The sequence below is a fragment of the Rhagoletis pomonella genome, unplaced genomic scaffold (assembly GCF_013731165.1).
Source record: "Rhagoletis pomonella isolate Grant_MI unplaced genomic scaffold, Rhpom_1.0 Rhpom_scaffold_00004, whole genome shotgun sequence".
Taxonomy (NCBI): Eukaryota; Metazoa; Arthropoda; class Insecta; order Diptera; family Tephritidae; genus Rhagoletis; species Rhagoletis pomonella.
Window position 1 is genome coordinate 44,908,774 of NW_023458558.1, and position 25,722 is coordinate 44,934,495.

The window sequence follows — 25,722 nt, forward strand, 5'->3', positions numbered from 1 at the left end:
CTTGGTTTGTCAAACCGCTTGTGTGGTGTATTTCGCTCTTTAATCAGCCGAGTCAAGTGTATGTATAAAATGATTTTTATATTAACGATCTCAAACCAGTTTACAATGAATTTTAAATGTGCTCTTTAGAAATGATATTTTAATATACCTTACGTAAATACTTATGTACCTTTGTATACTATAAAAGTTTAATAAGAACAATTCTGTGTGCATACATTTGAAAAAGGCGTTTTTGAGTAGGAAATGACGTTTTCCAGACCAAGAGGGACGTTTTCTCATGCCGAAGACCTGGCAACACTGCTTGTGTTGTAGTATTTTTGTTTTAGTTTTTTTGTTCAACCCTTATTGGAATTGCACGCTAGAGAACTTATACTATTTGACTAGATTATTGACAGTGCTAGCAGATGTTAGGTAAAACAATCGCGAGGAAGGGCAAACGGTAATATAATTTTGGTTTCAATCTATATACATACATACTTACATATTTCTAAAAAGTATTTTTCTATTACCCAACGATATCTCCTTTAATATTTCATTAAATTTAACGAATGATATCTCCTTTTGAAGGGGAGGAGCTCCCGTACCTGCGAAAAATAGTTATGTTGTTCAAGTTTAGCTATTTATTTAAATAAACGGGTTTTAAAAAGCTGAAAACATTGCGTCCGGTAAATAAAGCGCCATATCTCCCATAATACTCCATCAAATTGAATGGATGAAACACCATTTCGCAGGACAGCTATCCGCTTAAAAGTTTTGGACTTAAATATATATCGACTAAAATAGTACAAGCCATTCAGGAAATAAAAGGTATTTAAATGCACTCTTAACCAGAAGTAATAATTTGAAGAGGGTTGCCAACTATTTGAAACTTTTTATCTATACATACATACATACATATGTATTGAATAAAGTTGATTACGTAATACCGAGCTTAGCTCTAGAGTAGATTGTCCTACGTGAGCTTTGTTTTTGATGTTTTTACAACATGTTGGATAGCTTAGGTTAGAGTGCGTTGCAAATTATTACTGGTTACATTTACAGGTGTCGGATTTGAAAAATGTATGATGAGTTTCATTTTCCTCGAACCGGTTCACTTTTCACTTTTCGTTTCCGAGTATTCACTACGGGCGGATGAAAAAAGTTTCGGACGAAACTCACGACAAGGCTGAATGAGTATATCTGGCGCGTACATTTCTTTTACGAATATACTTCGATTGCTTCGAAGATAATTTGAATTTTTCGACATTGTACTTTCAGTGAAACATTGCCTCACGCGACCGCAATTTACAAAGATTGGAGATTAGCAGTGCAAATCAAAAACCTCAGTAACGCGCCCAAGTTAATACCGGACGGCCTCAGGAAGAACAAGCACGTTAACAACTGAAACAAATTTATTTCGTTGACAACTCTGATATCGAAATCGATCAGTGTTGTGCGCTTCAACGCCAGATCATTGGAAAATTGCAAGTACTTCGTCAAGGAGACAACGCTTTGGTTAGGTTATTTAAAATTCTTATGCTCTCACCCTCTAGGATTGTTCTATACCGAAAACATTAAACCCCCGTTTTTTTATTCTGAAATCAGCGCTCAAAGTTTTCATGTATTTTATATAGGAAAAAACAACTTTTCGTACAAATGGTATAGGATTCTTTGAAATCAATATTTTTCTATCGGAAAACTCTGTTTCTCTTCAGGAGATTCCCAATAATAATACCCTGTTAATTATTTAACAATTTTTTCATATAAATAACATTTTATAGATCCGCCAAAACCACCAGAAAATGAAATGGGGGATAAATAAAAAATCTTTATTATTAAAGAAAGTAAGTGCGCCTGGGCCACACTGGAGAAGTGAAACTTACGTTACATACATACATAACTATTTTGTCGTATAACCAATGTATGACATACATATGTATGTACATGCATACATACGTCTGTTTTTGCTTAGGATTATAGTTTTTGTCTTTTTTCTATCTAGATCCCTACCTGTGCCCCTGTTCGTTCTAATTATATTTATGTTGTTCTGTTTTCCTTTATGTTCATTTTTATCTTTATACAAAATCGATAAATAATCGATAACAAAAATCGATAAGAAAATTGATAAATATATCGATTTGAAAATCGATAAATATATCGATAACAAAATCGATAAAAAAAATCGATAACAAAATAGATAAAAATATCGATTAAAAACCGATACAAAATATCGTTAACAAAATAGTTAAAAATATCGATTACAAAATCGATAAAAATAACGATTATCGTATATATCGATAAGCTCCGAAAATATCGATAGCAAAATTGATAACAATATCGATAAAAATTTCGATAACAAAATCGATAGAAATATTGATATCAAAACCGATAAAAATATCGATTATTTTATCGATAAGTCCCGAAAATCCTAAAAATCTCAAAAATTCCAAAATAGTTCCCAGATCGAGTCTCTGTGTCTCTCTTTATATCCTTTCCTCCTTATCACCTTTATTTGCATCTTTCTACCCCATCTTCATCTTTTTGGCGTATGTAGTTGAAACCATGATAAAAATATAGTAAGGTAGAACCGCTGAGAGTCACTTTTAAAATTCTTGACGTTTCCAAACAATTTAATTTTTAAATTTACTCACAAACTCACACACACATTTTCATTTTCAATCTCAAGCAAAAACAATTTCGAACAATTTCAATTTTTTATTTTCACTTTTATATGATTTTAAAATGTTGGCAAACTTCAAAAAAAAATCATGGCCGACAAATTGAGAGAACGGTTCTACCTTGCTATGTTTTTATCATGGTTGAAACATAATAAGTCATAGATTTCCAACAAATTTACCCTGAATAGGCGCTGAAGTCAAAATATGAAGTATATTCTACATAAAATAGATGTTTTATTTGCGTTAAAAATTCATTTAAAAGCAATATTAACAAAAATATAAGGATGGAAATTTATGTCACGTGACGCTACGTCACGTGACGTTTCACACTTGGGGTTGTAAAAGAAAATTGAAACAAGTTGCATTAATTCAAAAAACTCTAAAAACAACTAGAATTGCTCCAAATCATATTAAAATAAGTTTTATGAAAATAGCCATCCACAATTCGCAGAGTTTTGCAGTTTTGTAAGAAAAGAAAAAATCGACTTCCATTTTTTGTCACGTAACGACACTCTCTTTAAGTGCTTATATTTCAGGACCAAGCAGTTCGATTGTTTTAATTTTTCGGTTAAATAAAGAGCTAATTATGTGCTATACAATGGCCCAAAAAAGTTAAAGAAAACAAATTGTATTCCTTGTTTGTATCACATTGAAACGTACGACTGTCACGTATGCGACGTATGGAAATACCCATATGCATAATCACAAGAACCACTTGTTTCAGCCCCAACCATTTCCGCTACACCATTTCCGTTGTACCACTTCCGGTGCACCGTTTCCGTTGCATCTCTTCTGTTGCACTATTTCCGTGTGCAATTTCCGTTGAATTTGCCAATTTACTCCCAACCAACCAACCGCCGCTAAAGAAGTTTCACTTCAAATAAATAATTAACAATTAGGTATTGTTATTGGAAGTCTTCTGAAGAGAACCCGAGTTTTCTGATCGAAAAAAATCGATTTTCAAGAATTCTATACCATTTCTAAGAAATGTGGTTTTTTCACATATAAAATACATACATGGAAAACTTTGAGCGCTTTGAGCGACTTCTAAATATTTGTTTGACTGAATAGGGGTATATTTTTTCGGTGTAGAACCATCCTAGGTGGTGAGGGCATTAATTAAAAAAAATAGGTGTCAAATGAAAGGGCTTGGCTATTAAGTGTGTATTATTTTTTGAGTAGGGTTGTCACCTCTTTACAAATTATAAGATCTGCAGCGTTTGTTGGATTAAAAAAGAGGTACTAAGTGAAAGGGTATAGTCTGCAGATGTGCAATAAGCCTTTATTTTTTTAGTAGAGCTATCACCTATTTAAAAATTAGTACCTTATATATAATACGCAAGGGCATTTTTTGTTAATGACATCAGATTTGCATAATCCGTTCAATTTTCCAAATGTTTGCATATGCTCAAGGCAATTGGTGAATAATTTAATTGAATATGTAATTGGTTTTCGGAACGCGTTAACAGCTTCTTGTGCCAATGAAAATCGTTATCTGCGAAGTTTATCCTTGACCGTAGCCATGATCCGTTATTGGGAATAATCCAACGACCATTATATATTTCGAACTGCTTGTTCGGACAACTCTTGTTATTTTTTCTTATCCTCAAAAATCATCAGCTAATTGCGCTCTTCTTTTTGGCTAATGCATTTATCCAAATTACACCTATCACAATCACGGGACAAGTTACGCATTTGTCATGCTTCTATTACTGTTTTCAATACTGTATTCAGTATCTTCCCCACATCACTTGCAAACTTTTTCAAAAGTATACAGTGTTCGTTTGCTTCCATATTAATTTATTCAAGTCATTAATTTAATACCAAGTTGATTCATAATTTAATTTATGCTTGACACAACTAATTCGGGTGCTTTCACCTCTCAACATTCATATGTATGCACATATGCATATGTACATACGCTTATAAGCTGGTATTGGCATTAGCATTCCCGAAAATTCTGCACGTCCCATAACTTCATTGGCTTTATTTTTAGTTTTTAATATTTTTATTGACAATGCAGTCCGCAGTTCCTGTTTTGTCAGCTAATTTAGCATTGCCGGATGAACAAACTACGCGCAATGTACTGTCTTAGGGCACTTGTACATAAGTACATATGTATGTATGTATGTACATATTTGCATAGGGAATTTGAGAAGAACTTGGTTTTCGAATAATGCTTAGTTTTCAAAGCACCACAGACACCAGTTGACAAGTGTCAAGAGGCCAACGCATTTGATTATTTACATTTATTAATGCGATTATGACATGTATGTACTATTTACTATATACATATAGATATGAATATTATGTACGAATATTTACGTGTGCCCATGTTTGTGCATACAATTGTTCTTATGCATATGGAGTTCTACATATGTATGTATGTATGTATTCACGTATGCAATGAATTTTTATTGAGTTTCTTGTATGGCACACACCATTCCACAACCGGATGAAGAATACCTGCATAAAACAAAAAATAGGAGAGAGTGAGGGCAATAATGGCCAAACACGAATTTATATTCCTATAAGTAGTCAATTGTTGGAGTTGACGATTTGAAGGTAAAGAATTGTTTATTACGACTCAAGTTGGAAGTGGAAGTGGGTATTAGTTAGAAATTGAAAAAGTAGCGGTATTACATCCAATTTCCATCTATGCCTTTTAGGTTTTACTTTTATAAAATTGTATATTATGTACTTATTGTGTCTTAAGGAGTTGCATTCTCGATTAGAACGTTATGTGTACAATATTTAATAGCGAATTGAGAAAGTACTTATTAATTTTATAGAATAATCACTTAAAAATTCACTAAAAGAAACAACAAATAAATATGGAAATTCACGTGAAGAAATAAAATAATTCTTATTTATTCACTTTCTAAAAAAGGAAATGGTGTTGAAAACGTACATATGTATGTATATGACAACCACTTTATCGAGGATTTATATTTAAACATTTCTGATTGCGGCTCTTTTTAATTCTTCTGGTAGCTTTGGTTGGAAGGTAACCTAAAGTCATGTGCACATTTTTCTATTTTATGGCTTCATTGTAATTTTTCCGAAAAAGAAATTTAAAATACTCTATTGACCCACAGCCCTTTAAATATTCTTGCAGGTGGTTCCTTTATATAAAAGTTTTTGAGTTAATTGATTGCTACAGTCTTCTGAAGACCCAGTTATGCATTTCTTCAGTTTTTTATTTGATTTTTCACTGCTTTTACGCTGCTACAAACATTAGACCATACCAGAGGTCGCCTTTTGACATTTTTTTTATAATTTCTTCGGCATTTAAAGTTGGATCTTAAAGTATATTTGTGCTCTTTCCTCGTGGAGGCAAGTCTTTTGTTCCGAAGTTCATTGACCTCAAGTACCCCGTTCTAGTACTTAACCATCTAAACATGTCGGTTAATTAAAGCTCACCAGAAATCATCAATCATTTGGTATGGAAGTAAATATTTCTGTTATTCTGGTAGACCTGTTAAAAAAATGTTTTGTTGCCGAAGGTAAGTGTTACCGAAAACTTTAGACCCAGGTGTGAGGCGAACTCTTTTTTTATTTGCTTGAAAGGTGGTACGGTATAGTGAACATAAAATCAAAATAATCTATTGAAAATTCATTTCCCGATAAATATTTTTAACATGTGTGGAAAGATTTTAGTTCACTTTTGAATGAAATTAAGTTCTTTTGTTATTTTGGTAGCCGGGCCTGCCACTTTTAGTATGAGCAAGCTTTTTTTTGGCATGCGACCACATGCTTTCACTATTATTAGTAGGGATCGCAGTTTAAATAACATAAGTAATAGAAAAAACCGTTAAGTAAACAATTGGGTATGTATTATTATTGGAAGTCTCCTAAAGAAAAACAGAGTTCTCCGATCGAAAAATATGGATTTTCAGGAATTCTGTACCATTTCTACAAAAAATGGTTTTTCCCCATATAAAATACATGAACAACTTTGAGCGCTTTGAGTGACCTCTAAATAGTTTTCGATTTCAAAATAAAAAAGGGGTATATTTTTCGGCATAGAACAATTCTAGAGGGTGAGAGCATTAAAAGTCTGACTTTACTTTTACATATACATATGTATACATATAAATGTTTGTAAAAGCAGTTGAATTTATTTAAGGCGTCATTGTAATGATGGAAGGTAATAATATTTAAGTAGGAAAATTTACGGTTTGCCACTACAAAGTCAATGCAAAACAATAAAGTGGCATATTTTGCAACTATTTACTCAACGCCTATATCAAATTACTATGTAATCAATTAATACAGATATCGTTAGAAGTGTACTTATCGTTTGATGTTCTGTAAATTAATTGATATGATGTATTAATTCACAAACTGTTGATGTGTACATTCCTCCAAATAGTAATCATGTATTACGCATATGTATGCTTGAATGTGTCAGCACATTAGATGTGTCCTTATTTCTATGAAAATTTTTTAACAGTTATTACTGTTGCAATGATCAGATGAGATGGCCAACAGCTTCTCAGGCAGCTCAGCGACTGCTCTCATGTTATTGGTGCCATGATGTGGGCCCAGTTGGTCTTCTTGAAAAGTTTTTGCTACTGAATGAATAAACTCCGAAGGTAGACAGTTGATTATACTACTCAATAAATTTTTAACTTTTGATTTTATGTGTGATAAGGCTAGCCATTCTATTCAATTCAATTAACCGTGGAAGAGGAGGAAAAATTAAAAAATATAGTTTTCTTTGTTAGTCTTGTATACGGTAAATACTGAAACGAGTGTCCCCTTGGAATTGCGGTTCCGTACAATGACATCCAACTTCTTATTAAGAATTGATCCAAATATTGCCATTGGCAAATAAGCGACTTTAGTTTCTTTTCGAACAATGGGTCGGCTTCGCTTTCTTTGATGACCGGGTACCTTTAAAAAAGAAAATAGCGAATGATGGAGAATCTAAGGCTTCCGAAATTACCTACTTTTCACCGCCGCTCATACTTTGTTAAGGACCAAGCGTGGAGTTGGAAGCGTTTGTTACTAAAAAGATAATCTCTTTCTTTGATGAAATTCTGAAGAAAGGAAATTTGAAAGCACGAGCTTTTTTACATGCTCCAGTTGAACATTGTACTCCGCAATTATTTTTTAGATTTTATTTTTTTGAACTACCTTACCTGGTATATAAACATATATATTTGCAATAGCTTAACGCATATATTCCTCTGCCGGTCCATTATACTCATATATCATCGACGGTGGTCGCGGCATACTTTATACTAATTAACCTAATTAATCCTCTTGTGGCAAACCGCGCTTACGATAACTTGAAGAGTGTGCATGTACGTGCCTATTTGTTGGTGTAAATTAACGCATACCAACGTGCACACAAATTTGTCTCCTCATATGCATACATGTATGTATGTACAGATGTATGTACTACACTCAGAAAAAACATTCCTTGATGGTAGGAGAAAAGTATATTATTCTAAGTAAATATTACCTTGAAATGGCTGCCTTAGGCCCAATTTCAGATGGCCCATTTAAGTAGAGATTGTTGATTAACTTCAAAAATTCATTTTAAGATACATACATACATACATTTAATCTGCACTTAAATGGCCAATATTGGCTATTTAAATATGAGATATGCAACCCTGTGCTTGTACCAGACAACCAAGATTGATGGATAGGTCAAGAGATCACTAAGATTTTAAATGTTCTGCTAATTTCTGGGTAATGGAAAACATACAAAGTACATACGAAATTACAGTTTTAAGTTTATGCGAAGTTGTGCAAAGTTATGCGAAGTATGCATAATCAGACCATAAAACTCTTAAATAATTAAATTAGTTTCTTGTTTTCAGGAAATGCTTTTTTCTGAGTGCAGTAAGCTCTTGGATGGCAAAGTGAAATGAGGCTTCTTCCTTGTGGCATATTCCTAATTGTGCTGCACGCTTGCATCCGCGTTTGTGTGTGTGTGTTTGTCAGACTGTTTTACGCGCATTACACAAATTTAATTTATGATTTGAACTCACAAAGCTGGCTGTGCCAACAAATTGACTTACGACAACAGCACAAACGACAACCACTGTGTCGCCGACTCTGGGTCAAATATAGCACAAGAAAGCCTCTGGCAGTGCATTTTCGTAGATGATGCCAATCATGTGTAAATGGTTTGTTGTTAATATATATATATTTTTTTTTTGTGTGATGTTAATGCGGTCAACGACTTCGTGCTCATATCAATATAAGGCTTTACATAGTGTGATTTTTTTCAGTTTTCACTGGATCCACTCCAGTTTGTTTTACTAAATTTTAAAGTGATTAAGGCGAGGTGTTATTCCGCTTCTATTTGAAGATGTGTCGCTTTCATTTAATTCATAGATATCCAATTTATTTTTAAATTAAAGAATTTACGAAAATTTAGCGCTATGCACGTATACTTGGTAGTACATACATACTTATTTAGATTTTGTACTTATAATGTAGGAAAATTGCTTACATCATTATGTACATACAGTCAGCGTCGAAAATATGCATACGCTAACCTTTTGACGATTTTATTTATTTACAGTGACTTAAACAAATGACTACGTGTTGATTTTTTTTTTAATATTCGTAATGTTTTTCGTGCTATTTTTTCTGTTGTTGTTATTTTTCTATAAAAACACCTTCCAAGCTTTAACTAAAACCATATAAATCACAGTTTCAAACTTTATGCAAAATTTAGGAAAATTCAATAAACTATCATCAAAACTTCAGCTTTTTATTCTGAATCTTTAGAACCTTTTTGGGCATGCGCTTTTATAGCCCATACAATTTTAGTCTAAGAAAGTGCAAGGGTTCTCGGAAACGGCTCTAACGATTTTCATGAAATTTTGTACACAGATAATGTTTTGCATTCTAAGGCTATCTGTATGGATATTATATACGGGAAGACTCGTATAAGGTTCCCACCTATTAGAGATTAGCTGCAAATTAATTAAAACATCATAATATGGTTATCAAATGGAAAGTATTTTAAAAATGCCTAAATCAAAAATATTTTCAATACGGTTGCCACCTATTTTAAATTGCATATTTATCAAATTTTTTTGTTTAGAAAATAAGGTAAAATATTACTACCATTATGGGTACCAAGAAAGGGTTCTTCAACAATGCTTTCCCTATTTACAAAGTGTTATCCCTTAGGATAATAGTGTAAGGTTGCCACTTATTTTCGATTCTACACAACTTATCTTAAACCTCGCAATACGCATATCAAATGAAAGGTATTGTTGAGAACTTAAGTCCGAAAATATTTTTGATCAGGGTTGCCACGCTTCTATGTAATACAAATTTTTATTTTGTGAATTTTAATCAGCATTTTTTTTGTATGTATACACAGTGCATATACACTCCACATATGTACTATTCATTTCAGCGTATTTCTAAATAGGGTTGCTATTTAAATTTTAAAGTAAGAAATTTACTTAAAAGATATCGAAATCCAATTTTTTATTTTTATCCAAAATATTTTTTAAAGCTATCCAAATGACAAGTATTTGATACCCAAGCCTTGAAAACTTTAAAAAGTATATGCACTTCGAGCAAAGCCCGATCAACTTGGTACTGAATTGTTTTACGAAGTTTTACTAAATGGTATGTTATATATGTACATTTTTAATCAACTTGACATTGAAAAAAAAAATAATAATAATGATAAACTCAAGAGAATGTTTGGCAGGTTTTGATTGGTTTTGGTAGGGAAAAAATGTGTCCGAGGCAATACTGTCTATACATCTCATTTTCCATACACAGCACCTAAGTATGTATGTATCTTCTTATATTATACTTTTACACTTAGAATAAATATATGCGTTTCTATAGTAAAGTAAAAAATTATCACCTACCATTCAAGCCACTGAGTCAGAGAAAATGAAAAAAGGAAAAATTAAAATAAAAATAGATTATTATGTTGTAGCATTCAACAACGGCGCCAATGCTTATCACGCATACAACTCATTTTATGTAAGTAAGTTTTCTTTCCTTTTTAAATTCCGGATTGCTGTTGCTCCTTATTATATATGCAATCCTATCTATCTACATGCATACTTATTTATACAAGTTCTGCATGAATGCCTTTTCTCTTCGTGCTTGCGCGTTCGTTTACTAAATGCTTATCAGCCTTAAATGAGCACACATTTTTGACTTCGTTTCTGATACTTACTTATGTACATATTTACTATGTACTCAAGCGTTAGTCCTACATAAATATATTATATTGTTGGTTATATGTACATATTTTAATCCTAAAACATTTTATGCATTCCTGTCAACAGCTCAGTCGGCATTTCTGCTCACACAACTAACTGTTTACAAGTGCATTCTTCCAACTCGCATTCAAACATTTTTCGCACAACATTAAAACCTAAAGCGGCCCGTGTGCCAATTATCGAATAGTGAGGGCTTTAGGCCCAGTAAAAAATTTATGGATTTCATAATACAAAATCGAACGATAAAGTAATGGGTCTCATGCATAAAAAGCATCTTGAGTAATAAACGAGCTCGTTCTGAAGACAAAAGCAGCAATTTAGGATTAATCTTTAGATGATCCTACTTTTTACTAGGAGGACTATCATTTAACCTTACAGCGGGCCATTTTTGGTTCTATTTTACTTTAAATGGCACCTAATTTTCCAAATTGACAGATATTTTTTTTTTAAATATTACAAAAATATTAATTTTTAAATATTTACATTTTTGAAAAAGTTTAGTACAAATCATTATTTGTGATAATAATGTTTTCAATGATAAACAAAAAATGGTGTACTTATTTACTAAAACCGGGCAAATTTTGTCGAAGCCAATGTTTCTTTGGTATCACTGGATCACAAATTTTAGTTTGGTTTTTGTTCTCCAGGCGCCAAGGTGGGGTTTGCAAGATATACACTGCCGGAACAAAGTATTGGCGCAGCAAATTTTTCACAATATATGCAACAATTTTTATTCTAATATTTTACCGCCAATTTTGTATAAAAATATGGTTCATTCAACAACAAAAAACATAAAAATATAATCCCTAAACTTTGTGCAAAACTCGCGAAAATTCAGCAAATTTCATCAAAATTTTCAACTTTTTACAAACGCCAGAGAGAAAAACTAAAAAGACGTGTCGCGAGTAAGTATATAGATTTTTTTTGTATGTAAACTTTTATTGTCGCACGGTGCCATATTATAAACTGGGCTTAAAGTTAGGAAACTGGTAATACTTGTAAGGACTTATATTCAGTCTAGAACTGAAACATCCAGAATTTTGCAAAAGTTCGTCCTTAATTTCATTACCCCCATAATCTTTTTAGATTTTTGTTTTTTTTTGTGTAGTAAGATGGGTAATTTTGAGCCCCGTTTCCTTTCGTGCCCTAAATGTTCAAAGGGTGTTACATACACAAGGGCAATTATTCAGACTCTTCATTCGTTTCAATGCAATGCCTAAATCCATTTATTTTCTAAGGCTATATACCTAACATACAGTGCCTCAAACAAATGACCACGTGTTGGTTTTTTTTTTTTAAATATTTGTAATATTTCTCCAGCTAAATTTTTTTGTTATTTTTATATAAAAATGTCGTCTAAACTTTAACTAAATTTTAGAATTTTTTTTTTTGGTGGCGGACTTTTGCATTTTTCTAAAAATTCAGAATAAAAAGTTGAAATTTTGATTAAAATTTGTAGAATTTTCCTAAATTTTGTATAAAGTTTGAAACTGTGATTTACATGGTTTTGGTTAAAGCTTGGAAGGTATTTTTATATAAAAATAACAAAAAAAAAATTTAGCTCGAAAAACATTACGAATATTAATAGAAAATCAGCACGTGGTCATTCAGTGGTAAGGTTTACTAGGCCACTTAGTGTACCTTTGTGTACTGGTTCTGGAAATTATTTTCAACAACAACATAAACAAAATTCTAATCTAGGAAAAATTAAAGATAGTTACGTACAATTCTGTTGCTGCACGCCACATATGGGCAAATTTGATATTTCTTTTCACACTGGTTTATGAAATTTTAATTGCCTTCTTATTTCTTGCAACAAAGCTCTAAATATCCTTAATTTTAATCATTATATCTCTTAATAGAATACGTACCACAATACCGCTCTAAAAAAAATAAATTATCTTAACGTCAAAAAGAGTATGGTCCGCAACGTAATGTTCCGAAAGAACATATACAATTATTTTAATGCTAATCCAACCTTTAGTATGTAAACTTTTAAAATAAATTTTATTAACTTCATTGTCTTTCTCTCTTCAAAGTATTCCTGTAGATTGTGTTCTCTGTCTGAACGTAACGTCCGCAACGCTATGATTTACCCATATGCGTCCATTTGACAGTAAACACTGCATTCCATTGTGCATGATGTCACTAAATCCCTAGCAGTAAGCTTTCTTTTTTTTATTATTTATTAATTTTTTGTTTTTTTTTGTGGAAAAATTCTCTCGAGTGCCATAACGGTCGTGCCCTCCCTTGTAGGACTCCTATGCGCGTAGTTGCTGTAGTGCCTAACAGCCCCCAACAACCCTACAGCGGCACTTACGACCACGCTCTTATCTTAATGTGACTGACCTATTTAGGAGCGTTTTAGTTGCGCCACTTGCGCTTTGCTTTGTTCATGTTGTTGGTTAGGTTTTTGCTTTTGCCATTTTCCAGTTGTAGGTAAGTGCACGTAAGTGTTTGTTGTCGCTTTTGCTAGTTGCACACATACTTACATACTTACATAAGTATTTCGAAGTTGACTTTCCCCCATCCAGCGTTTTTTTGCAACGCATATTCTGCACAAATGCTTCTATACAAAAAAAAAAAAGATGCAAAAAAATTGCGCAATTCGTAATTGCCTGTTAGCGTATGGTGCAGCTGGTCGGACGCGTTGTTGCAATTAGTGCTAGTGGTATGTTTTAATTATAAAATGCCGACCATGCCGTGTCGTTCCCCCCCTTTTGGTAATATCTACTTACACGCGCGCTAAGTACGCGTATTACACACCCACTTTACTAAGGGAACGCACTTAATTATCTTAAATACTTAGTAGATGCTCGTAGCTTGTGCCATTTATCCTCCTTCGACGTCTCTTTATTAGCTTTTCATATTTGCGGAAATGCTTTGCAAAGGGACTTTTGCTGCTTAGTTATGATCATGGCGTAGCAAAATGCGAAAAATCGAAAGTTGTGGAACTTGGATTTTTTGGTATCATTTGGAAGCTCGTAAGAACATTTGTTCTCGTGTCGAAAATTGATTCATGCGAATGCAGAGGTGTATTGACTTCCAACGAGAATATTTTGAAAAACAATCAAACCATCTCCATTATTATTGTCATACTAGGCGTAAAATATAAAACGCCACCCCTCGTATTTATTTATTCATTTCACTAAATATTTGTTTTAACGTGTTTTTCCAGGTTTATAAATATGTATAAATTTGTTTTGTAAATTATCAAGGGGATGCAAAATGAGCTTCAATGCTTGGGATGATTTTGCTCGAAAAATCAGCATCCATTTTTTTGTGGGTATGTGCCAGCAAAGCCGAGGCTATCGTTTGCTCAATGTGCTATTCCAGACATACATATGTACTTATTCATACTATTTACTTTTAAGAATTATTCAAAGAATATATTTGTAATAGTATGCCATATTTTTCTCGGTGGGCATCACTTTCTTATTATAACAGGTTGGGGGCCCTTATCCTAACTAGATATATCTGATGCGAAAACAATATATTTTATTTGCTGGTAACAGCCATGGACAAAACAGAGCTTAGCTTGAAATAATAAAATCGTCGCAAAATGCTGATTGAAAACAATTTATTAACTGTAGTGGAACATTTAACAAGTAATAAACGATGTGGTGCATAAATTGAAATCAGCGAGCGATTAACAGGCGCCAGGATGTGAATTGTGGGTGTAGTAAACTTACATACATACATATGTATGTATACTAACTCGCATATTTATATGAAAATGCAGCTATTAACGCATAATGTCTACCTAGAAACAGCGCAATATCAATTCTGTACATTTGCACACTTATATACAAAGTGTTTTTTTTTTAAATAATTTCTTTCTTTGCATGCTAAAAACCTTTTGGCAGCGTTGCCAATTATGGATTCAAAGCGCATACGCGTCATTGGCAAACTACAGTGAGCAAATTCAGCGCAAAACAAACTCAAAGAACTACCGGAAAAAAAAGTTTTACAGAAAAAGTAACGAAGCAGCCGTGGAATTGATATAGGCAAGAAGCAAATGCAGCTCCATGGAGAGCCATAAAGCACACATGCGTGCATATTAAGGTGGTTCTAAATAAGTCGGAATTTCAATGTTCTCCCCTAGGATTGTTCTATGAATATACCTCTATTTTTTATTTTAAAATCAAAAAAAAAACTTTTCGTAGAAATGGTATGGAATTCCTGAAATCAATATTTTTCAATCGGTTGCCTTCAGGTGACTTCCAATAACAATACCCAATTGTTTATTTAATAATTTTTTAATACTAAAGATTTTTTAATTATCCTATAAAATATAGTTACTGTGCAAACACGGTTAAATAACTAATTGGATATTATTATTGGGAATCTCCTGAAGAAAAACAGACTTTTCCGATTGAACAATATTAAATTTCAAGAATTCTATACCACTTCTACGAAAAATTGTTTTTTCCCATATAAAATACATGGAAATCTTCACTTCTTCACATGCCTTTTTGAGCCACCCTATTGCATATACTACGATCTTGCGCTTGCACGCTTTATGCATTTGCAAAGCGGGAAAATACACTTGTACATACATACATACATATGTATGTACATCAGACTGCATCACTCCCCATACAAAAAATCGGTACTGTTTTTCCACCGGAATTATAAAATCTATTATATTTTAAGGCTTTCACCGAAATATTTCGTAAAATTATTAAGATTTACGTGAGCTGGACCGATTTGAAAATACCTCCAAAAATAGAGTTTTTTTTGTGAATAAAAATAGTCTTTTTTGCATGTATTTTTTTTTTGCAAAAAATCACGTTAAATGACAAAACAATTTAAGCTTAAAAAATTGCATAAAAATATTAAAAAATGCTTTTATCTGAATCACAATAATGAGATTTTTGATGCTGTTTTTGAACATTTTTCAAAGACTGGTTTAAGAAAAACTTCAATAACTCAGCCAATGGAAAAAAAATTTTCTCATGAAGGAGAAAGGTAAGATAAGCGAGCCTCATTCTATATTGAATTAAGATGTGTTGGTTTTTGATATAGAAAAAATTGGGACGTGTATGTATTTTTTTGCAAAGAAATAAAAGGGCTGAGAAAATACCTTTCACTGACACCTCACAAGTCTATAGCGGTAAAGTTTTGGCCCAGTTATTCAAATTTTTCTTAAACAAAACTTTGAAAAAAGATAAAACAGCATAAAAAATCTCATTATCATAAATCCTTAATTTTTTGTATATTTTTAAAACTTAAACTTTTATGTCATCTGGGGGGCTTTGTTCCAAAAAAGTCTGTCTTAAGGTGGAAGTCTTAAAATATAATAAATTCTGTAATACCGGCGGAAAAACCGCAACTTTTTTTGCTGATGCAGTCTAATGTACATATGTATATGCAGTAGTGATGTACGGGTATGCGTGTGATTGCACGTTTGGATGCATGTTTGAAAGACAAACGGCGGGAGGAAGTACAGATAAAAGCAAGCTGCCAGTCAGTTCGTCAGTCAGCCGGTCGGTCGGTCGGCGACTTAGGCAAGGCATGAAGAATTGCAGTAGCATTGAATGCTGCAAATAAAAACAAAAACTGCAGGCAAACGAAATGTGAAATAGAAATGAAAAGAAAAAATCCAAAGAAAAAGCAAAAACAGCAAAAAAGAAAACAAAGTTATAAAAAAATGTGGTTTCCTGTTTTGGGACGAGCACTTGCCGGTCTCTCAGTCAGCAATCCAGCCAGACGGGCAGCCAGCCCTATCAACTTTGGGGCCTGGCAAGAGAATCGCCATTCCCAGCTGGATGGATGGCGGGGGATAAATATGTATGTATGGGCTTGGCAAGCAGCGCTGCAAGAGAATTTTTTAAACAAAAGACAAAGAGACGGCAGCCGACGACGATAAAAGGACAGTGAGGTGTTTATGAAAGCGACAACAGACAGACAGACATATTTAATGATATTAAAATGCTTTATGGCACTTAATTGTGTATAAAGAATAAAAAACAAAGGAATGAGGTAATTTCGAGTATGAAGGGATTGGTTTAACCTTCACTTAAAGTCAATTGAAACAATAATGTGCAACTAAAAAATTTAAAATGTTTTATATAAAAATGCAGTGTTGCGTAAAACCTCGTAATATTATTTAATATATGTACATACATACACTGAGGGAAATAATGCATAGTAAAAATGAATACTTTATATTTGATTGTCGTTTAAAAATGTTCGTATTTAAAAATAATATTTTCATACAAAATTTATTACGCACGTATTTGACTGTTCACATCTGAGTATGCATATGTAAGTGTACATACGCACCCCAAGCATGCAGAGCGCCGCACTGAGAGCGGTGACAAAACACACATACACACATAGCAAGAATGGTAGAATGAGAGTAGAATTCTCAAGAATTTCTGTCAATCGTGCATACATAGTACATACATGTTTATCCGGACAAATCGCGTTCTGTGGTGTTGATGGATATTCAACATTTGAAAGCAAATTTATATGTCTGGATGTAGCTGAGTGCGCAAAGATGCTTGCCACAAGTTGTTGGTATCCGGAGATGGTCGGGTTCGAATTCCGCTGCAGGCAACATGCAAATAATTTTTTTTTTTTTAGTTTTTTCTTGATTATTCACTTCTCGGATGCTTTTTCAGTACGAACGCGGTCATTTTAATATGCGCGTAATTGAATTGAATATTTACCGATATACAGTACTTTCGTTGACGTTTATAGTAAGATCAATTACGTTTCTATTTGATTTTAATATTTTTTCCCCTCAGTGTACTCTGATTATAAAAGCTTATTGTTGTTAAATATGTATAAAAAATGAGTATGTTTTTAATTGAAAAATTTTGATGTATTTTCGATAAAACGACAGTAGTAAGGGATTTAATTTTTTTGAATTTTGAATTGTGTCGGAACATGTGCAGCTGTAGTTGAGTGTGCAGAGGTGCTTGCTATTATTTGGTAGCGCCCAGAAGGTTACAGGTTCGAATGCCGTCAGAAGCAACATGTTAAAATTATATTAGAAATGCTCGTTTTGTGTTTCCGGAATTATGAAAAAACATCTATTAAGTGCAGATGGAAATTGTATTCAACCGAAAAAATCGTCAAACAATCGTTTAAGTAAACAAAAGATCGCTTGATGCCAAATAATATGAGTTTTAGTTTTAAACACACACCAGATTCTAATCTTTCAGTATCACATTTTAAGTATTTCAAAAACTTTCGAGTTAAAAAAAAATTCACGAAAAGTGAACGTAAAATCAGACTAAACTCTTGTACTGTTGAAGTGTGTGTAAGCTTAGCATTTTACACTGAAAATCGATTTTCCGGCTTTAGCTTTAGGAGATCAAATGAATATGTACATGGTTTTTTTTCATACAAATATGGTTCATGCTGAAAATAGAACCATATAAATCAAACTTCCATACTTTATAAAGGGCTTAGAAAATTTTAACAAATTTACATCAAAATTTCAACTTTTTAATCTGATTTTCTAGAATTTTTCCGAGTATGCACGGCCTTTTGCACTTTTTCCATACAAGCATGAATTTCTTATGTAAGAAAATGCGCAAGACTGTTTGCAAAACAAAAAAATATAAAAAATTAACACCAATTTTTATAAATTTCATTTGTTACTTATATGAAAAAACTCGCATTTTTTCTAAGCTCTGTATAAAGTTTGAAAGCTTGATTCAAATCATTTTGGTTAACGCATGAAAAACAAATAAAATTGAACTTTAAAAACCTTGCAGATATTTAACAAAAATTACCGTACACATATTTCTACTCCCCACTGTAGGTGCGTAAGTATGTATGTAGTATAGTAAAATAAAGCCAAAAGGTAATTTTTTTTGTTAATGTAACTAATATAATTAATTTAAAGTAATCCCTTCTTTTAGAAAACATTTCCAGGTATAATAAAAGTTTCGTGTCGCCCATTTTTATAAAAGTATATTAGACTCCTGATCTGATGGTCAAATATTTTCTCATACTTGCTCCTTTCCGATTTTCTTGAATTTTGAAAATGTTTGACAAGTGAATTGTGCATCTAATACTTAGAGAGCTAATAATAAATTGACAACAAACTTTTTAAAATTTTTACCTTTAGGACCGAAATGCCCATTTTAATCCTTCTTTTTACGGGTTTCAAAATATGTAGGTACTCCACTCTGTCTCGTTGTTCAAAAAAAGCGAAAGCCTAGAGCTACATAGATCCCACAGAATATCAACGATGTCAACATGCAATCATTCATTTGGTAAAATTCTGTAAAGCATGGTACTATTTAATTTTGTTCAAAAATATGTACAGGCATATGCACATTAGGGTGGTCCAAAAGCAGTAAAGTCGGAATCGTAATGCTCTCACCCCCTAGAATTGTTCTCTATCGAAAAAAGTATACCCCTATTTTTTTTATTTTGAAATTAAAAAATATTTAGAGGTCGCTCAGAGCGGTCAAATTTTTCCATGTATTTTTATATGGGAAAAAAGCAACTTTACATAGAAATGGCATATAATTGTGGAAAATCAATATTTTTCGATCGGAAAACTCTGGTTCTCTTCAGGAGACTTTCAGTAACGATACCTAATTGTTTATTTAACAATTTTTTAATATTAACGATTTTTTATTGGTCCTCCCTTTATTTTTTTCGGGATTTTTGTGGGTTTTTGGCGGACCTATAAATTATAGTTGTGATGAAAAATGCTTAAATAAACAATTGGGTATTATTACTGGGAATCTCCTGCAGAGGAGCAAAGTTTTCCGATAGAAAAATATTGATTTTTAAGAATTCTATACAATTTCTAAAAGTGGTTTTTTCCCCATATATAAATACATGAGCGCTATGAGCGACCTCTAAATGTTTTTTGATTTAAAAATAAAAAATTAAGGGTATATTTTTTTCAGTATAGTACATATTCCGACTTTACTTTTTCACATGCATTTTTGGACCACCCTAATGTACATGCATACTATATATGCAGACAAGACATTTTTGCTGCCATTAATTTAATGTGTTTATAATTTAGCATTACTTTGAGCTTGAATTGATGCAATTGACGCATATCGTCGTTTAAAGTACAAAACAGCGTATCAAGAAAATGCAAAGCCTCATATGAGAGACTGCCATAATTTTATAGGAGAGAGCAAAACTTGTCTTATTTCCAAACAGTGCTCTCTTTCAGCCCTAATTAGCTCGTCTTCTTATATCTAAGTATCGATATTTTAGTATGAATGAATAAGGGCTTGGATGTTAGGAGCTTCCGTTGAGCAAATATTCTTCTTTGGCACAAAAGTTAGTTACGAGGTTTTGCAGATCAACTGCAACACAGTGCACTTAACACTACTACAGAGACACACAATCTAACAAACACGCAACGACAAAACGCTCATGTTACGGCGAGGAGTCGGCTGTCGGTTGGACGGAAATAATGCCAGAGCATTCTGTTATCAAGTGCTTAAAATTAAACAATGGCACAGCTGATTTAAGGCGTAATTTAAAGCATTGTTTTCCTCCAAAGAGCACGTATGTTTGTATGTACAATATGTACATATGTATATTAAGGTGGTTATCATTTGTATGAAAATTAAAGACAGCAAATGTTCGACTTGAATCACACTTCTTAGAATCGTTTAAGCCACTTTTAATTTCAAATTTGTTGAAAAAATGGCAATCGGGTCGCTGCTCTCGAACTTTGGCAAGCACAAATGGTGTTGAAAGCAATGGTCTCAATCAAACCGAAGTTGACAGCTTCGTTTGTTTGCTTCCTATCCACGTACATATGTGTAAAACAAACTAACCATAAAAAAATAAACAATAATTTGTTTGAAAAAAACCATGTTTCTTTTGGCTCAGTGTATAGTATGAAATAAAATTATTTACAAAATTTTTATTTTATAATTTTTTTTGAATACACGCGTTTTACCTATTTAATTTTTTCAGTGTACACAAGTACAATATTTAACAAAAATCGTTCCTGGTTCTCTAAATTTTAATTACTTATTTTACATTTTACTTTCATCCAACTTTTATAATATCGACAACATGCAAACCTATTCCGATCGCCATTAAATTTCATATGCAGTAATTCTAATAACTTTTTAAATTTAATATTTCCGAAGCGTGTACCAAGTAATATCACCAATTGAATAAATAAGCAACACCTTAATGTAAGTAAATGCATGCATGTTAGGATGATTGAGGGTGTGACCAAACCGATTTCAATGGTTTTTTTTTTTGAAATTTTCATGTTTTTTTTTGAAATCTTGATTTTTTCGAATACCGAGTAAACCGGATTTTTGCAATCTAATTCACCTAGTTTATTTATATGCCAGAATCTTAACATCTTAAATATTTATTTTATTGAAAATGACACTGAACAATTTTATTAATTTTATATCTGAATAGTGTGGAAATATTGTTAAACTTCTACAAATCGAAGCTCCATCAGCCACCGGAGGGAATTTTCTTCATCTCACACGCTGACGACTCCTGCTCGATATTGGCGTCTGGAAGTGCTCAAAAGTAAACCGCTATCTCTCCGAGCATTCTCACTTCTTCACCGCAAGGAGCCTAACCTTGGCGACCCTCTTCACCGCCTGGAGGAAGGAGGTCTGGCTTAAACTAGGCATTCATGTCGATGACACATCAATTCCGACGGTGATAGCCTGCACTCCTTTTCTGCGCACAGGGCCGCAGTAGTCAACAAAATAAAGAGCCGTAATAAGGTCCGCAAGTCTCTCGTCGGCAGCACCTGAAGCAAATACAAAGAACGATGCTGGAAACATACAGTGCAATTGGCGGGCCGGTTCTGAATTATGCTGCGCCTGTTTGGTCGCCGGGGACTAGTTGGATGCAGTGGAAGAAGCTACAGACTTGTCGGAACGCCGCACTCCAGACAGCGACAAGTTGCCTTCTGATGTCGCCTGCACAGCAAGGCCCAAATGCTTCCCGTAAGGGTGCATAACAAATTGCTGAGCAAGCAGTTTTGGGTGGAATGCCATAGACGTCAGCACCCCAACAGACCCTTGCTCGAGGAGCAGTCTCCGCCCAGGCATGTCAGAGGGCATCTATTCGTATACATGGATGCGGTCCAGTTATACATCGACCAACCAATGGACCCGACGAGTCATCACCGGCATTCGTAGGGAGTCGATAGGCGGCTGCCGGCCTATGGCAAAAATCGCTTTTTTGCACAATCATTTGTATAGAAGCTATATGTTATAGTGGTCCGATTTTGCCAGTTCCGACGAATGATTAATACATTATTAAAATACACCCGCTTACCACATTTCAGTCAGATATCTCGAAAACTGAGGGACTATATTGCGTTCGAAGAGACAGGCAGACGAACAGACGGGCATACATATGTGTCTAAATCGACTCAGCTCGACGTGCTGATCGTTTCGGTAAACATTTATATGGGTCTATCTATGTCCTCTTCTTCTGGTACTTACAAACAACGGACCAAAGTTATAATACCATTTCATGTTCATGAAAGGAATAAAAACTGCATGGCCCTGAAAACTTTCTAAGAAGTATATCCGACACTGCCCAAAAATTTATATCGTCCATTTTTGAAAATAGTTCTTGCGAGATTAACCCCCCTTCTTAATATTCTGTAGCTTGTAAAAAAAATGTTTTAATACGCATTTACAATAATAAGTTGCAGAAATTTTTGAGTATGCAGTTTTATAGCCCATACAATTTAAGTGTAATGCAGTGCAAGTTTCAAACGGCTACCAAATTCCGTTGATTTTCGAAATTTTTTTTTGATGACCGATTTTTTCAGATTTTGTTGAATATTCCTAAATTGTATACAGTTTGAAACTGTGATTTATATGGTTTTGGTTAAAGCTTGGACGGTATTTTTATAGAAAAATAACAAAATTTAGCTCGAAGAACATTACCAATATTAAAAAAAAAAATTAACACATGGTCACTTGTTTGAGTCACTGTATGTATGTACATATGTACACATACGAACTAGCTTATTTCATTTCTCATTCGCCGATTATTTAGTTACCCTGCAAAAAAATGGGACTAATCCGGGATGACTCCGAGAGCAATCGCAAAGGAGCATGCGACTAATACCACTTTTGATCTCTTTATATGGAATGAACTGATCGCTTTTGTTCGGGCATGTCCTATGAAGAGATTAATTGTTCACATTTATACCCGAAAGGGTATAAAAAGCGACTAGTCACTTTTAAAAAATAAAAATAAAAATTTTCGCCAGCTGAGATTCGAACCGGGGTGCTCAGTTTTGTTAGGCGAATACTCTCTCTGTGTGCCAACGCCGCACATGAAATTTCATTCACTAAGAGCGTACATATCATTAAATCGTTAATAGTACCCGTTAGAGATGAGTTGGGGACTAATTGATCTCCAATTATACCCACAAGGGATGAGTCGAGACTAATTGACCTGCATTAGTACCCGTATGAGACTAGTTGGGACTAATTAATGCCCAATTGTACCCAATTGAGAGTAATCTCGGAATACTCTCTTTAGAGATTAGTCGCACAATTTTTTGCAGGGTAGCTAGAGGTATCGCAATGTCATTGCCAATGCTTACACACACATTTAGAGCCGATAACACAGTTATTAGACCTCCATATTTTCCCCAGCGTCTGTTTTGTAACGGGTGATTTTTTAAGAGCTTGATAACTTTTTTTTTAAAAAAAACGCATAAAATTTGCAAAATCTCATCGGTTCTTTATTTGAAACGTTAGATTGGTCCATGACATTTACTTTTTGAAGATAATTTCATTTAAATGTTGACCGCGGCTGCGTCTTAGGTGGTCCATTCGGAAAGTCCAATTTTGGGCAACTTTTTCGTGCATTTCGGCCGGAATAGCCCGAATTTCTTCGGAAATGTTGTCTTCCAAAGCTGGAAAAGGTACTGGCTTATTTCTGTAGACTTTAGACTTGACGTAGCCCCACAAAAAATAGTCTAAAGGCGTCAAATCGCATGATCTTGGTGGCCAACTTACCGGTCCATTTCTTGAGATGAATTGTTCTCCGAAGTTTTCCCTCAAAATGGCCATAGAATCGCGAGCTGTGTGGCATGTAGCGCCATCTTGTTGAAACCACATGTCAACCAAGTTCAGTTCTTCCATTTTTGGCAACAAAAAGTTTGTTAGCATCGAACGATAGCGATCGCCATTCACCGTAACGTTGCGTCCAACAGCATCTTTGAAAAAATACGGTCCAATGATTCCACCAGCGTACAAACCACACCAAACAGTGCATTTTTCGGGATGCATGGGCAGTTCTTGAACGGCTTCTGGTTGCTCTTCACTCCAAATGCGGCAATTTTGCTTATTTACGAAGCCATTCAACCAGAAATGAGCCTCATCGCTGAACAAAATTTGTCGATAAAAAAGCGGATTTTCTGCCCACTTTTCTAGGGCCCATTCACTGAAAATTCGACGTTGTGGCAGATCGTTCGGCTTCAGTTCTTGCACGAGCTGTATTTTATACGGTTTTACACCAAGATCTTTGCGTAAAATCTTCCATGTGGTCGAATAACACAAACCCAATTGCTGCGAACGGCGACGAATCGACATTTCACGGTCTTCAGCAACACTCTCAGAAACAGACGCAATATTCTCTTCTGTACGCACTGTACGCATTCGTGTGGTTGGTTTAATGTCCAATAAAGTAAACTGAGTGCGAAACTTGGTCACAATCGCATTAATTGTTTGCTCACTTGGTCGATTATGTAGACCATAAATCGGACGTAAAGCGCGAAACACATTTCGAACCGAACACTGATTTTGGTAATAAAATTCAATGATTTGCAAGCGTTGCTCGTTAGTAAGTCTATTCATGATGAAATTTCAAAGCATACTGAGCATCTTTCTCTTTGACACCATGTCTGAAATCCCACGTGATCTGTCAAATACTAATGCATGAAAATCCTAACCTCAAAAAAATCACCCGTTATTTTGCGCACTTTAAACCTTATGCCATGACTAAACTGCCACCGACCGCAATCACATCGTATTTAGAGATTCATTCATGCAAAAGGCAAATGTTTTATACCTACACACATATGTATGCGCATAGTTAATTTGCGTTTATTTTATCGGATCGTTGACCCTAATTACAAACAAGCACATTAAGTATTTACTAAACAATACGATAGGGGTATTCTCGAAGTCTTGCACGTTGCACGGATTGCACGAAATACAAAAATACTATTCCAAATTTGAAAGAGTATGAGAGCACCCATCGCAATGTAATAGCATGGATAGGTAGCAGCCAGTGAAATTCTGTATCAAATAAAATAACAAGAACCCGCAAAAAAAATTAACTGAGCGAAATAAGAGGAATGAGAGCAACATGTAGCAATCCAACAACAAAACAGCTCACACAGGGTCGCATTAATCTGGCTATGCCTTTTTGCAAAATGTGCGCATGGGTTTAGCGTTTGCAAGTTATGCCATTCGTGCAATCCGTGCTACGTGCAACGGCATTGCCAGATGTCGAGAATACCCCTAATAACTTGCATATAGAAAAATTTATACATTCAAACGAATGAGCAAAAGCGGAAGCACAGGAGGGCATCAAAAAAAGCTGTGAGCTACGTGCTAACCAATGCAAATAATTATATGATAGGTAGTGGTAGAGCTTCTATGTCCGAAAACACCGATATCCTTTGATCAAAAACAACTAAATCGTAAACAAATAATTTTTAAGCAAAAAACGCAGAAGACTTCAATGCTCATATACAAATTTAGGAGTGCCGTTCGTTTATTCATGATCCAATGATCGGAGCTTAACTTTTCCTAGAATCATCGAAAACGGTAAACATCCGGTAACATCCGGTAAGTTATCCGGTAACATACTAC

The 25,722-nt window shown here is 34.0% G+C and overlaps 1 protein-coding gene across 3 annotated transcripts in view; it reads left to right on the plus strand.

Annotated features, from left to right (window-relative positions):
* LOC118737619 (dedicator of cytokinesis protein 3) overlaps positions 1-25,722 on the plus strand; it is a 144,170-nt gene that overhangs the window by 39,007 nt on the left and 79,441 nt on the right. The window lies entirely within an intron of this gene.